This window comes from Oreochromis niloticus, linkage group LG17 (assembly GCF_001858045.2).
Source record: "Oreochromis niloticus isolate F11D_XX linkage group LG17, O_niloticus_UMD_NMBU, whole genome shotgun sequence".
Classification (NCBI taxonomy): Eukaryota; Metazoa; Chordata; class Actinopteri; order Cichliformes; family Cichlidae; genus Oreochromis; species Oreochromis niloticus.
This window is the reverse complement of record NC_031981.2, coordinates 6,057,771-6,071,772: the sequence shown is the minus strand read 5'-3', so window position 1 is coordinate 6,071,772 and position 14,002 is coordinate 6,057,771. Positions and strand designations below refer to the sequence as shown.

The 14,002-nt window shown below is 41.1% G+C and overlaps 1 long non-coding RNA gene across 1 annotated transcript in view; it reads right to left on the bottom strand.

Moving 5' to 3' along the window:
* LOC102076211 (uncharacterized) overlaps window positions 1-12,127 on the bottom strand; it is a 31,858-nt gene extending 19,731 nt beyond the window's left edge. Inside the window, exon 1 of the long non-coding RNA XR_003214623.1 lies at window positions 11,470-12,127. This is a non-coding gene — a long non-coding RNA (uncharacterized LOC102076211). The remainder of the gene's footprint in view (window positions 1-11,469) is intronic.
* Window positions 12,128-14,002: the final 1,875 nt, after the last annotated feature.

Below are 14,002 nucleotides of genomic sequence, written 5' to 3'. Positions count from 1 at the left end.
CTACTGAAGTTGTCAGCGAAACATCTTACAAAACAAATAACAGTAATACGCCATGTTGGACTCGATGCAGAGCGGGCTGAGGTCTTTCTGTGCAATCTAAGGTTAGATCAAAGGTAGAATCCTTCAAATTAAATTCAAGTGAAAGATACTAATTAGAAACACCAAATTCTACCCCCTTACTTTATATTGTTTAAGGGTTTTTAAAAATCAGCCAAATATTTAATCTGCTTATATCTTGTTGAATTAATTTGGCTACATCCATAAACAGCAGAAAACCTCGATGCAGCAGCAGCACAGGTCAGTTGATCAGGGCCTGCACACAAAGAAAAATCAACTTATTGTGATTTATGTTTAAGTGGTTCTTTTAGTGTGTCATGTTGAACCCAACAAGAACCCACCAATGATTTTGCAGTGTGATTTTCAGTTAGATGTTTCGTGCTCCAGTCTGGCAATTTGAGGCTGGAGCAAGTCAGTCGCCATTTACCCCCATGTTTAAATGTCCAATAGCAGAAATAAACATGTTTTTACAGCCTGATACAAAAATGCTGTTTTGTCTTTAGAGCAAGCGTGTCCCATTCCTGAAAATACAGATAAGATTCCTGTTGGGAGCAGTGTTGGTCAATTTACTTGAAAAAGTAATTAGTAACTAATTACTGATTACTTCTCCAAAAAAGTAATCCTGTTACGTTACTGATTACTTATTTTCTAAAGTACTTAGTTACTTAGTTACTTTTTAAAAACATGATACGCAACCTGAATACGTAATAAAGGAATAGACCTTTCAGCCCAATTCTATTTTTTATGCATAATCCATCACAAAAAATTGAATCAAATGGAAAGCCTCTTTTTAAAAATTGTTTTATTAGTTTTAATCTTTTAATTTTATGCACATTGCATCAAGCAAAAATGTAATTATATGCAACTGTCTGTGACTTGAAGAAATTCTTTAACATTTAAACCTTTTTTCTGTATATTCCAGCATTTAAAATAAAATAATGTTTGTGTTTACACTCACTCTTTCAAATAGATGCAAGTAAAACACAGCAAAAATAAATACAATCAAAGATTCAGCGGCACTGACTCCTGCCGCTCTTAAATCTATTTTCACCTGTTTAGCAGGAGTGGGGCCGGTGGAGGTTCTCCCGGTGCGGCAGCGGTCATGTATGTGGGAGGATCCGGCCAGTTCTCTGTGAGTTTCACATTCCCGTGGCAGCGTGCTCGGTGCTTGCTGAGATTTGAAGTTTAATTTTTCCCTATAGAAAGAAGTTTGTGTACAGTGGACACTAATGTTTTTGTCAATTTTTACGGACTAAAACTTAAAGTAATGTAAGTACGTCCACGCTTTAAACGCTGCATGGTCGTACTCTCTCCCGCGCTCCATATTATCCACTGTTGATCCACAAACGTCTGTTGCTGCTACGGACGTAGCACGCTTGTACGTCATTGTCATGAGAAACTCTCACAAACAAAATCACGATGGTTTAGTAATGCAGCATGCTTACGGGAAAGTAACAGTAATCTAATTACTTCTTTTGCAATAGTAATCCCTTACATTTATCGTTACTTGAAAAAAGTAATCGAATTACAGTAACGTGTTACTGCCCATCTCTGATTGGGAGTGACCAGGAGGGACAGGATTAGAAATGAGTACACTGTCAGAGGGACAGGTTCAGGCAGTCAAAGTCAGAGAGGCAAGGCTGAGACGTTTCGGACACATGCAGAGGACAGATAGAGGATATATTACACAAAGGTTGCTGAAGATGGAGGCAGGAAGGAGGAAAAGCGGCACCCAGGTCATGCAGAGAGTAGGGTGAATAGGATGAGATGGAGGCAGATGATCCACAGTGGCAATCCCTAAAGGGAACAGTCAAAAGAAGCAGCAGATACATAAGGTATGATTTTATATAACTCACTCCCATCATCTCGAGTGTTTGCCAAATTTAATTTCCAGTTAATATCAAAGCAAAGTAAGGATGCACCATCTTCAGCTTCTGACCTCTAACCTCAAAAAGTGGTCACATCTGGAAAAGCAGCAAATTTGACTCTACAGAACAGTAGCCCACAAACCAAAGGGAGTCATCACAGTGACACACACTACATTAGTGGTAGTCTGCGATGAGTCCATCGCGGCTCTTATGCACTCATTCACCCAACCAGAGGTTACCAAGACAATCTCGGGTACTTTGAGTTTATCAATCAACAATGGAAGATGACGCACCTCCTGGCCTTCTAGTGAGAGGGCCTGTACTAGCTACATCCACTGGAGGGATTATAATTGATAACAGCCATATAATGGGTAGTTAAGGGGCTGGCAGAGTCCAAAAATGGAGGTAAAAAAAATAAAAATATTGGAAACATTACTCACAATAAATGCTCATATGCATTCATGGGATAAAAAGATTGGGAAGCACTGCCTGTTCACCATCTGTCTTTGAGTACCATTAGGGGTAGATGGAGATCCGGGTGAAGAAAGAGAGGAACGATTGTAAGAGACAGTAATAAGAAAGGGAAGAGAGTGCCATTAAATTTAAAAAATGCAGGGAAGTGAACAGATTGGAGTGTGTCTGTGTAATTTTCTCTCTTCCTGTGGCATGTGGGTGACCATGTGAAGCAGTTTGTACTTTATCCATTAATATATTCACTGCGTAAAATGTCGAATAGTGTGTTCCGCGGCACTCGCAGCGCTACTGATTCTTAGTCTCGCAGGGGAGGGGAGGGCGATGCAGGAGAGCACAGGAGAGGGGGAGAAGAGGGAAAGGGGACATGATAAGCTGTGAAAAGCAGGGGAGGGAGAAAACTCTCGATGTCAATGATGAAGTGAGAGGAAAGAGAAAGAGAGAGAGAGAGAGACAGTGGGTGGCAAGTTGGGATGGAGTCAGAGCCGACAGGGTAGCGTGACATTTTCCTGTGAGGACAAATTGTTCCAAAAAAAAAAAAACAACAAAGAGGCAAAAGAGAGGCAGGGTGACACTGCGGCACCAAACTGCAGAAATTCAGCTTTTCTGAATGTGCATCATTTCCTGTCTGTCCCGCCTTTTGATTGGCTCGCTTCGCATCTGTTCTCTGCACACAAACTGAACCTAATCAAGGATTTCCTAATTGGCTCATGAGCTCGTGATCATATGTTGGAGCAAAAACGGCACAATTCATGTGCGCCTCTTCCACGTCGCACTAAAACCATCATATGCGCTGGATTTGCACACACGCACACGAGATTAAATCACCGCCATCTGTCCCCAGACATATCTCGGTTAATCTCCTATTTTCATTCACTGAGCTCTCGATATGTGAAACTGTGGCGATGCAGGGAGACTGTTATCCAATTTCAACTGGTTTACTAACCTCTTTCTCAGCCACGCCGCACTGCTCATCCTCTCTTCTTATCCACTCACTCTCTCTCTCTGTCTCCACTTCCTCTGAGGCTTTTTAAGGACACGGCGTACCCAGTGCCCTCCTGTCTCTGCTCGCCACTCATCCTCCCTCCCTCTCTCCCTCCTTCCTCTTCCTCCACTTTCTTCACTTTCTCTTCTCCTCTTCTCACCTGCCTTATTGTTTCAGCTCTTCTGCTCACCTAACCCTTGTTTTCCTTTCCTTTTCTTTAGCAGTATAGCATAGTAATGCCAAGCTACTCTGCATAGCTGGCATACCGTGGCCAAACATCTGGGCCCCAGAAAAAAAAAGAAAAGAAACAAGGAGACGAGAGAGAGCTGTTCTTCTTTCTTGTGAATATTACACCCACAGAAAGGGGTGAGGTGGTAAGTGGCAGAAAATAGACCCTTGCACAAACGTGTGAAAAGAGTCGGTCATGTGGAAGTGGCTGTGCACATGCATATTCGAGTGCGCGAGGATTCACGCACACGCCTCACACACGTATGGAATCCTTACTATGTGTACAATCGCGCATGTACAGCTGGCGGGATAAACCTGCTCTCACACAGGTGTATATTTATAAAGAAGTGCTTGAACTGACTGGTATTTGGCACCTTCCTGACAGAAAACCTCGCAAGACGGGTCAGCTGACACGCACAGAAGAGATGGGGGTAACGGGGAGAATCGAACAGACAGCCAGAGTGTCACATGGAAGAAAACCAAACAATGTATCGCTACTAAATCTGATGGGGTTTTTGGGGGATTTATTTTGTTTTACAAAGGACAACCATTTATGACTAAACAAGTAAATAAATCAATAAAAAATTCTGGAAATCTTGAATGTCTTTTCTTCTGTTGGGTGTAAAATGATGTAGAGACCTGCTGTAAAACGGAGCATTTATTGAACCATCTGATAAATTTGTTTGAAAAAATTAGCTTAATTTTAATTTCCAATTGTGACTTAATTTGTATCGTATTTGTTACATTTGTATGGTGGCCCTGAGAGGCCAAACGGACTCCAACTTAAGAAAACACCAGCAATAAGAAAAACACAGCAAAAACACACAAAACACAACGGAAATAGGAAAAAACAAAACAGAAATAGGAAAAAACAGATTTCGAAAAGCACAAGGGAAGTGTTTCTGGGGAGACAATAACCTGTCACATTGATGTAGAAATGTCAAAAACCCTACAAAAACTGTATGTATCAAATGTGATACAAGAGGCATTAATTGACTAAAACAGTTAAAAGTGGGGAATGGAGTTCTTCATTTAGGAGGTGAGGGGAAGACGGATTTGACGGCCTCTGGGTGGAAGCTTTTATTGTCTTTGACATGAGTGACCTGTTTTCCAGAAGGGAGGGGGTAAAAAAGGGAGTGTTCAGGGGTGAGAGGGGTCATTGATTATACCACTGCTGGAGTCTGCCAGCATACATGTCCCTGATGGGGGTTAGTGAGTTCCTGCTCTCACCACCCACTGCAGGTTTACTCTGTAAATTTTGTAAATTTGTTGTTGCTCTACTCAAAACAGACACAGGTGGGCATAACTTGAGCCAGACCAGCTGGGGGATTGAGATTTAAATGGTCTTTTACAAGCATATGGGCAACTTTTGTGTTTGTGTCATTTTAGTAAGATGATAATGAGACACCACAAGGTATCATAAGGTGCTGATTCCAGTGTAGTTGGCAGATATCTGGACCAATAATTCCTCTTCTGGGTGCCAGCCTTTCTTATGATAATACTAAGTATGCAGATTAAAGGAAAAAAAGCCTAATAAAAACTGCGATTGCCTTCATCATATTGCCACATGTTAGCCAGCGCTTTGAGAAATATTTTCCATTTTGTTCCTCTTTCGCGTTCCACATGCATAATTTACGGAGCCAAAGCCTGCTCAGATGAGACTGAGCACTAATACTTGGTCTGCAAAACAGAGAGCTTCCTGCACCAAAAGGCTTGGGCCTTGCCTATAACTTACAATTAATCAGTTATTAATAACCTAAATTCAACCTGATGCAAAATGAACTGACTTCACCTATTGAATGTTTAGTCAGTTTCTATATAGTGCCAACGATAGCTTTTACTCACAGTTAGCAGCACACACAGATAAATTGTAGCTTTCTCTTTAGAGAAACCAAACACAGCAATCACTGTTTGATATTAAATTGGAACCCACCCCCAATATGAGAAGTTTCCTGACAGTAGCACAGTGTCTGGCAGATGGCTGAATCCACTCAGATTAAAATGGACATAGCATTCTTTGATTTATTTCTTTTGGATTTATTTGGCTGGAGCTTATGAGCACGGTGTACCCATATTCTGATGGCTGATAGCAAGGTGTACCTAATGAAGTGATGGGTGAGTGTATGTGATCTGTTTTCAACAGCACTGGTCTCTACTGACTTGTTAAAAGCTGGTATTGACGCTTCTACCTTAGATTTACCATTAGTAAGTAGTAAAACTACCCTTTCAGTTTTTGCTAATCTCACTTTGACCTGGAGACAAAAATAGCCCGAGGTTTAAAAGGATGCTGAAAGGATGTTTCTTAACAAACTGCACCTCAAGCGTTGGAGTTGACTCCTTTCCCTAAACTCACACATACACAAGCTTTGTTCATTCAGCTTTTTACAGCTATTTACCAGTACACCTACTAATCGCATATGCTGGAAGGATTTGATGTTCATTTACCGTCAGAATCTCTCCAGCCTGTTGACGCGTGACCTACCTTTCAAATCTTTTAACAAGGTCTAAAGAATGTGTATGGAGGAAAGAAAGCTCCAATGACGCAGAGAACAACAAGGGGGGGGGTAACCAAACAATACGTGACTATCTACACGTCTCATGGGGATGAACTCTCTATCAAGTTGCATGGAATGCAAACATTTTAAGTAGAACTGCCTAAGTGATTGCAGGAGTATGTATAGAGCGGAGGTAGTATCACATTATGAGGCCCTTTGGCTATCTGTATTTGAGTGTGATTTGGATGTGGAAGCACTGAGAGCAAAAAGAGAGAAAATGAGTGGAAGGTAAGGGAGTCGCAGAGAAGACAGGTAAAAAGACAAATGGAAAGAAGGAGATGCACTGTGCTGAACAACCTGCAGGGTGTAATGTATTCCTTGGAGAGCCATTTATGTAACACAATCATGCAGACACACATGGAGCATGTTATCAATATTGTGTCTTGCAGTGGTAGCTATCATAGTGGTTGGAACCAATTACTCAGCCCGGAGCAGCAAATGTGTGGTCGCAAAAGCAGAGAAAAGCTGCATGGCTCATGAGACTATTGATCAAAACTTGTCACCCTCACCTTTGTATGTATAGCTTCGGTGTGTTTTCTGTGTGTGCATGTTTTTGCCATTTGCGCTCATGTGTTTATTTGGTGAATGTGTTTGTTCGGGCGAATACGGCACTAGCGAGAGCAGGCAAAGGCGCTGTTTAAAAAAATTGGTATCATTTATCTTGGATGTGGTGGAGGGTGGAGTGCGCTGCTGGTGAAGTCTACAAAGCTTCCAGCTGATGGTAGAGTGGGCTGGATTTTTAAAAGGAAGCATATCCTCTATGCTCCAGTAGCATAACGACAACCAAGCCTACAATACGTTTTAATGATTCATTAAATTACCTTTTTTTTAAGGAAAATGTTAGAATTGAACAAATTTTAAAGTCTTATTTCCGAATGAAGCTAAACTAAAGTTAAAAAAAAAATTGTTGGTGTTCGGCTAGCAAGCTAGTTAGCTATCTAACAAGAAATAGCTATAAAATCAAATTTTTCGTGCTTAGCTAGCTGTTAGCCTCTGTTAGATGTTGTTAGCCACTGTTAGCTGCTGTTAACTTGTGTTAGTGAAACTATCTTTGAAGTGGATGTAACATTGTTGAACTCGGAGGCTTAGGAAATAAACTCTTAACTGTTTATCAAAGGGAAGTGTGATTTTTAACAACACTTGAGCCTAACGTTACCTGGTATAATGTTTATATGCTTATACCCAGCTGTTGTTGTTGTTTAGCCAGCTGGCTGTAAGCTGCTAGCGCTGTCGCACATGTCTAATCACCGGACCGCAAGTAATTGCAACAATATCAGAAATAAATCAGTAGATTTATGAACTTCAGTTCAGGAAGTGATGGCATTTTATCCAGGTGCTAGTGGCATTGATACTTTCTTTTGCGTTTTTGCATCTTTGGTGAGTCAAGAAAACATACATATAAGACTTTATATCTTGAGTCTGAAAGAGCAGACACCAATTAAAATTCGACTTCAGGCCGCTCAAAGTCTTTGCTTCTCCTCCACCTCCACTGCGTATGTGGCCGGGCTCTAGCATTAAAAATGGCAGAGGTTTCCACAAACTGGTGCCCGGTCCTACATATTTTCAATGGATTAATTCTAAGTCTATGAGACATTGTTTTGTTGTAATATGTAATTACACAATAATCAATGTATATTTATGAGAACAAAATTTGTCTATTAAAAATAACTAAAAAAATAACTGACTGTACCTTTAATAGTCCATTACTTGAATTGAAAAAAGGCTTGTCACACATTACAATGAAAAAGTACTGTGAATGTGTGCTACATCCAACACTTTCTGACAGCAGTGAACGGGGTCAAACACAGATTTATAGAACTGTCAGTATTCCCAGATCTTCATGGGCCCAATATTAAACAGGCCAAAAATTTTTTGTTTAGCTCGGCATCCCTCTGTTAGTCTTGTTTAGCCTTTAAGTATCACTCAAGGAAAAAACTGCCGGTCTGTCTGCTCCCGAAAATACATTTTGGATAACAACATCAACAAACTGGCAAGCAAATGAGGATCTTTGGGTGAATTTCATATGGTTGCTGGCAAAACTCTGGTTAAACAGGAAGCACAAAATGTATTCATTCAAAGACAGCAACTTGAGGTTTATTTTAAGTAATATATTGTAATATATAGGTTTTTATTTTTATTTTGTTTTATTTTTCAGTTGTTGATTTGATGGTGATGTGATGCTATATTACATGTTTTTAAGATTCAGTTGAATTTAATATTTGTAATATAGCATCAAATCACAACTGTCTCCTCAAGTTGCTTTATACTGTAAGATAGAGACCCTACAGTAGCAGCAAGAAAACCCCAATTAATTAATAATCCCTTATGAGCAAGCACTTGGCGACAGTGGGGAGGAAAAACTACCTGTAACAGGCAGAAACCTCCGGCAGAACCAGGCTCAGAAGGGACGACCATCTGCCGCGGCCGGTGGGGGTGATGGTAACCGATAATGAGGAGACACGATGAAGAATATTTCTCAGTCTAATTAAAGTCGAATGAAATAGTTTTAAAATAAAATATACCTCAGATGTTAACTCTGAGGCCAGACTGCTTTAAGATTTTAAAAGAGGTATTTGAAAAAAATCAAGATGACAATTTAGTCATCAGTACTGCCTTTAAAGCAGCAGCTGAACGGCTTCTTAAAAGCTTTTAACACTGCTGAAAAAAACCTGGCGAGTTTGGATTTCTTTGGAGGATTCATGAAGACACCGAGATTGATTGCTAGGTGATTCAGAATAGTGTCGTAAAAAGATGAATCTTCTGATATCATTACATCGAAGAACTTGTCTGAAGATCCAAACTCCTTGATAAGGCCTTTAGCTGTGGCCTTGACTAATTTAACCCTGTTATTTTTAAGAATTTCCAGGGATTTGGTCCGTCTCACTTCAGAAAGTACCAACTCTGTCAGATGGTTGGTAGCTAAGTCTATTTTTTCTGTATCCAGAAGATTTATGATGTTTTGGGGCAATTTGCGTGAGAGTCTCATGACTAGAAGAGTGCTAAATTGATTGGCAATTAGCCTATCATCAGGTGACACTAATGTTTCTGACAGTTCTTCCTCTGTTTTTTCAGAGGTTGCTGGCTGACTTTGACCCTCTGTGGGTTCAGTGTGAGACACTGATGCCTGATCATTGCTTGTATTTGAAACCAGGTCCGGGTGTTCTGCACTCACACAGACTGGTTGATTGGTGAGATCAGTAACTGGACTTGACTGTGAGGTAAACAGTCTGTCACTTGTTTCACCAGCATCTGGTCCAACCATAACTTCTTCCTTTGATGGGGTCAGCACTCTTACTATATCTTCCACGGCACCAGAAATTTTGTCATTTATAATAGTTTGGGTTAAAGTTTCATTCTCTAACCAGAAAAGAAGGTTTTGTAAGAACCTTTCCACTGAATCTCCTACGAGCACATATGGCACCTCAGGAGCAGAGGGTACGTTACAGTCACCCTGTGAAGTCTTAGACATGTCAGACTCTGAGAGACTTTTACCCATTTGCATCGTGGGAGCTGGATATGTTGACTCAACATGGTCGTACACTTTATCTGTCAACTCCCTTGAAAACATCTCGATTTCCTTACTTGTCAGGTCAAGGTGTCCTGCCTGGGTTAATTTACTAAACAGTTTATCCATAACCGGCATGACTGTTCTAAATTTGAGTGGAGAAGAACTTTTAACTGTGGTTTCTAAGGTTGGTGACTTTCTGGGAACTTCTGAGGGATTCATGTGTACGCTTTTCCTGGCGTCAGCTCTCTCACTCTCAGCGGAGTTTGCCTGTTGTCTCTGAAAGGTGAAAAATCCTTTGCTTTTCTTCACCTGATCTTTCAGCTCACTGTTCATTTTTTCAAATTCCTTTTTAGCAAACCTGAAGAAGTGTTGTTTTACTTCATCTGGTTTTATAATTAGGGAACATGATGCAAAAAAGTCTTTCACCTTTTTGATCACCAGGTCCACATCAAAAGCAGGCTTGGGTGAGCTACACTTCTCACTTAATGTGATATCTTCTGCATCAGGATACTGAATGTTAGCAATTAACACATTTACAATATCAGCTGCAGCTTTATCTGCATCATCTTCATCATGTAAATAATTCAGATTGTTGAGGATTGTTTCAACATCACTTTGAGCTTTCTCCTCAGCTTCTGCAAACTCATCACTTTCTTTTTCCTCCATGGGTTGCAGTTCTATGTGACAGTCCTCGTCATCTTTACTTATCTCTCTGTCTGTACTCCACCTCATGAGAGCCATACTTATTTCTTTAATTGTGCCCATCTCAGAGAGCTTGGATTCAAGACTCTCATTGCTTGAACTAAAGGAGCTGGGTAAAGTCCTCATGCACAGGCAGCTCAGCTTACCTTTATATCTCTTCAGATATGAGAAAGCATGAGAAACCATGGATCTGAGGTTTTTTATGTTTGTTATTTTTCTGGTGACATAAATAGAATCAGGGTTTTCTGGGACTAGAACCCAACCCGAGTTGACTTTATTTGAGATCTCCTCCTCAACCATCTGTGTCAGCTCCACAGCGCTGTCACACTCCTCATGGGTGACATTAAGAGCAGCAGCAAAGCTGGTTGAGAGAGTGTTTCCCAATATGGGGCTTATTTTTGTCACGGCTATGCTAAGGCTTGTCTGGAATGACGCATCATTTAATTGGTCCTGACCTCCTAGAATTTTAGTTTTTATGGTGCTTGCGCTAACTGACTGTATGACATCAGTAATCATATCAGCCAGTGCTACTTGGACATCGGAGTCCCAGATCCCATTTTCTATCAAGCCCCACTGTAATCCAGAGAGCCTATCGAAACACCCGCTGATAGCAGGTAAAATATCCTCTGAATTAATGGGGGTAGGGGTTCTAACACAGGATAAAGACATTGTCAATGACTTAGCTTCGCTACAATTACGTTGGAAATCCGTTTTCAGAAAGCTTTCAGAAAGGGAAGATCGCGGTCTCTACATTTAACGTACGACGTTAATGTAAAATGCAAAATGCAAGATTCAGGTATAAAGCCCGCTGTCTCACCCCTATTTATGGCTTCAGGTGGAGGTCACGTGCTGCAAGATCGAAGGCACGTACCGCAAGATCAAAGCAGAAAGGAACTGAGCTGTGTGACGTCATGCGGTGAGCGTTCACGTGCACAGAAGTGAGCGATCTCACGCATGCGAACATAAAACGCTTTGAAAGCTGCAACTGCATTGAAATCAGAATCATTTTGATGGAGAAGCCCCTCGCTAATAAATCACAGACGCATAAACAGTGTTTTAGTTTCAACGTCGGTGTTGTCAATCTTTCAATCATACCTGTAGCCAGTTCTTTGAATCTCTCAAATGGGTTGAATGGCGGTTGTTTTCCACCATCATCGCAGAGCATTCCTCCAGCAGGTCCAACGCCTGATTCAAGAAAACCCGCGACTCCGTCAGCTGTGCTCCGAAGCAGTTTGCTAATGTGATGGCTAACTAGCTAAAGAATCCCAACATATATGAGGTACTTAAAAAACCAAGGGAACGAAGAAGGATGAGGAGAAGTCGAGACAGCGATCTGACTTATTGGTTAATCTGAGGCTCTCAGTGGTTCCTCTTCTCGGATTCACACACAAATGTACCATCGATTTCCTCAAATATCAAGCGTGGTCCGGTGCACGCTGTCACTACCGATCGGTGCCAATGCCATTCCCAATATGCGCTGGCATGACGTCGGGGCAGCATGAGTACGATCATTTTTTTTTTTTTTTTTTTTTTTTGCCGATGCCCGTCATGCCGGCCCCCACCACGATGCTGCCCTGGGCAACCGTCCGTGTCGCCCGTATCATAAACCGCTACTGTACACCTGTGTAAATAATGCTTCCCGAAGATATTTAGGACATTTTTAATTCACCCTGTAAATAGATAATGAAGAACTGAGGTACATGAATGAAATTAGTTACTGCTAAAAACCTGCTTAGCTTATGAAAACAGTATTTTGAGCACAGTAAAAATGGCTTTTTGATTTTTTCAAATATGCAAATATATTCAGTTATCAGGTTTAATAAATTATTACAAAAAATATAAAACCTTGAAAATTCACACAATGTTGGAAAAAGAAAGCAATAAGCATTTATTTTATTTTCTGATCATTACGGAAACGTGAAGACTTTAGAGGCTATTGGAAAACTTTAGATCCTCGGTCCGGGGCTGAAAGCCGACAGCTCGCTGATTCTGATGTTTCGGCGGGTCCGCGCTTTGTGTTCACGCCCTTTTTGCGCTGATTCTAAAGCTGTTAGTTTTATCTCTCTCCAAACAATATTGACCAAACCAGCAGCAAAAGAAGATCCAAACTACGCTTCACATAAACATCGTCATGAAATCACTCTGACTTTTACTGTTTTGCTTCTGTAACCCAGTGTTACTTTGGTTATCTGATATTCAGTATATATGTATATATCTATATTGGGTGTTCAGTTATAAAATGTTCTTTAATGATTTTGAGTTTTTTTATTGCTATTGGTTTGCGGCTGCTTTACGACAGTCGACTGTGATAGTACATCCTAGCGGCAGGGGCTATGAGCTCACATGGCTTGTAGCTGTGCCAGAGAGCAAGCTTGGGTGAGCTAGCGGGGACTATCTCCTTCTGCAGTAGCCTTAAAAAAAGACTATTGTTCGTTCTCCTGCCAGACGCCTCGCTGCTGTGCTGCCTTACTGCTGCGCTGCCTCGCTGCTGTACTGCCTTACTGCTGTGCTGCCTCGTTGTCGGGCTGTCTCGCGGGTGCCATTAAGGATCGGCAGCTGCCATTCATTCATCCATCCGGACCTCGATTATTTGGACCGAAGTACTCACACACACGCCCGCACTCAGTGCCATACACTCTCTTTATTTTGCTGGCCAGCTAACACCATTGTTTTATTTTCTTGTTGCATTCGCAAAGACTATCCGAAGACATTTTGGTTATTGTCAAATAGACACTCTCTGATTACAGACTGAGGAGGTTGTGGTGTTACAACCCCAGGACTGAGAAAAAAGACTCTTTACACAATATATTCACTTGCCACCTGGTTAGAAGTGGCCATTGATGAAAATATATTTTACTTCCTCTTGTCTTTGTTTGTATTGTACCCCAGGGAAGTTCTAAGTTGTTCAGGTTGAAACATTTGCACTTAGAGTCGGTTAAGTTTCCTTTGATGTATCAGTATCGAGCTGATGTTTATGAGTGTATGTTAAGGACGGATGTGCTCCAGTCCATCAAAACTTTAAAGTGCTGGACACTGATGGTAAATTGCCATCAGACCCTAAATAAATTGTCCTCTGCTGTTATCCATATTGCTTCACTCATTCTTTGGTGAGTAGACGTATTGGTTACAACTAAAAGTAGTAGGAAAAATTGGCGCCCGAACAGGGACTGGAGCGCATCACTAACTTTATCCTGAAGCACATGCATAGACATCTGTGAATTCATCTACTGCTTTGCAGAGAGAGACAATGGAGTTTTGTGACAGGTATGGTTTTGATCCAGAGTACACTGTTTTGTTAAAAGGGGTTAAAGCCAAGATTAAACTACAAGAGGTGCAAAGAGCATTCGCTTTGCTGGATCACATTGTCAAAATTCAACAAATAGATACTCTCCCAGACACTATTTTGTGTCAATTCACTGAGTCCATTACCCCAATGCTCTTAGATGGAGAACATTCAGCAGATGGGGAGTGTTGGGAGGTTATTCAGATAGATGAGTACTGTCCTCAGGGACCTGACAGTTTTCACCTGACGCATGATGTGATCCCCCTTGCTCGAGCAATTGATGATGTGACTGCTAGTTTCAGAGAACAAGTAAACGAACTGGCATTAGCATATAATGTGAGCCCC